Genomic DNA, 1,775 nt, shown 5'->3' with positions numbered 1-1,775 from the left:
ATTTATTGTGAATAATCTACAAAGGTCTTGCATTTAATTGAGAATGTACTTTGATTAAATGCATGATTGCCCTCAAATTAATTAAGAATGTACTTTAATTAATTTGAAACTTAAACAATAATCAATTGAACAATTATCTGTGAATAACCGATGATGAATCTATCTTGGAAAGCAGTGGAATTAGCCTACTTCATTATAATTGTTTTTAAGTTTCCTATTTGTTCTTCAACATTCTTCAAACCTTAATTCCATTAGCATAGTTTCTTACTTTTATTCATAAGAGTCAAATATTCAAAACCGATTCCGTGTTCATTGGGAGACGACTCAGGGTTACTTTAACCCTATCTACTTTCTTGAATACTACTTGGCAATACTGAAGTTGCCTTGAAAAGTAGTATTAATTTGATAGCTTCAATGACAACTTATCAAATTTGGCGCATCTTGAATCCTTTTCGCCATTGCCATGGTGGTTTATCTCTTGATTAGGGGTTTTTCATCAGTTACCTAGGCTTTATCACACAAGTAAGCATTAAGGTCATGCAAAAAATTTATAAGTTGCAACAAAGTAGATGATGCATGTCATGTTGCTGACTTTGCCAACACAAGTATCACACAAATATGCTAAATTTTATTTTTAGCGAGATTGGATAGGATTGCTCCAAGGTCTAGTTGGTTGGTGCCTCCAATCTACATTAAGGTTGGTAGAAAATTGATCTTGTTGTTGTTCCACTGCATTCACCTGTGCCTCTTGAAGAGTGGCCTGACATGCACCTTTTTTATGCATTCCTCCACAAAAATCACACACTGAAGATGTTGTATTAACATTGTTTGCTTGCATATTTTTCAACTTCTGAGTCAAATTAGTGATTTATTGTGTTAATAACTTGTTTTGGGCTAGGATGGCATCCAAAGTATTAACCTCCAAAACTCCACCTTTTCTATTTTTGTGATCAAATTGCATATTCATTGTGTTATTTGCCATTAGCTCAAGAGTCTTCAAAGCTTCTTCTAGTGTTTTCAGATTAAATGATCCCCCACTTGCTGCATCCAAATTGCTTTAAAAGAGGGTGAAAGATCATTATAAAAAGTTTTCACTTTAAACTATTTTGGTAAAGCATGATGTGGACACTTCCTAATTAGCTCCTTGTATCTTTCCCATGCCTCATATAAGGATTCAGTTTCTTGCTGCAAAAAGGTAGTGATCTCATTTCTCATTTTAGCTGACATGGAAGGAGGGAAATATTTCGTTACAAATTTTGTAGCCATATCCTCCCATGTAGAAATACTCCCTTGAGGTTGTGCTTGAAGCCAACTTTTAGCAGCTTTATTTCGTAGTGAAAATGGAAAAAGTCTCAAACGAATTATGCCATATGAAACTCCATTAATCTTCAAGGTATCACAAATTGTCAGAAAATTCTCCAAGTGAGAATTAGGATCTTCTAAAACTACACCTCCAAATTGATTTTGTTGGATGACTTGTAAAAATGCAAGCTTGATTTCCAAATTGTTGGCTTGAATAGGAGGTCTCCCAATGCTCCCTTGATAACTATTAGGATCTGGCATCGAATAATCACGAAGAGTCTTTCTCGCACGTTGTCCTGCCATTGTTGATGTCTCCTCTTCTTGCTCAATTTGCTTATGTTCTTTTCTTATTTCTCCTGTTCTTCTTCTTGCACTACTTATGTTACTTCTGGCTGTGCGTTCAATTTCCAAATCAAAAAGCAAATCTTCCGGAGCAACAATACCTCACATAAACAACTTAAAGACACAATCAC

General features: G+C 34.9%; 1 non-coding gene across 1 annotated transcript; it reads left to right on the top strand.

Annotated features, from left to right (window-relative positions):
- Nucleotides 1-1,111: 1,111 nt before the first annotated feature.
- On the top strand, nucleotides 1,112-1,218 carry LOC128194856 (small nucleolar RNA R71). Its single transcript, XR_008246305.1, has one exon. It is a non-coding gene; the product is annotated as a small nucleolar RNA R71 (small nucleolar RNA).
- The last annotated feature ends 557 nt before the right edge of the window (nucleotides 1,219-1,775 follow it).

Source organism: Vigna angularis, chromosome 11 (assembly GCF_016808095.1).
Source record: "Vigna angularis cultivar LongXiaoDou No.4 chromosome 11, ASM1680809v1, whole genome shotgun sequence".
In the NCBI taxonomy this organism is placed as follows: domain Eukaryota; kingdom Viridiplantae; phylum Streptophyta; class Magnoliopsida; order Fabales; family Fabaceae; genus Vigna; species Vigna angularis.
This window is presented reverse-complemented; position numbering and strand designations above follow the sequence as displayed.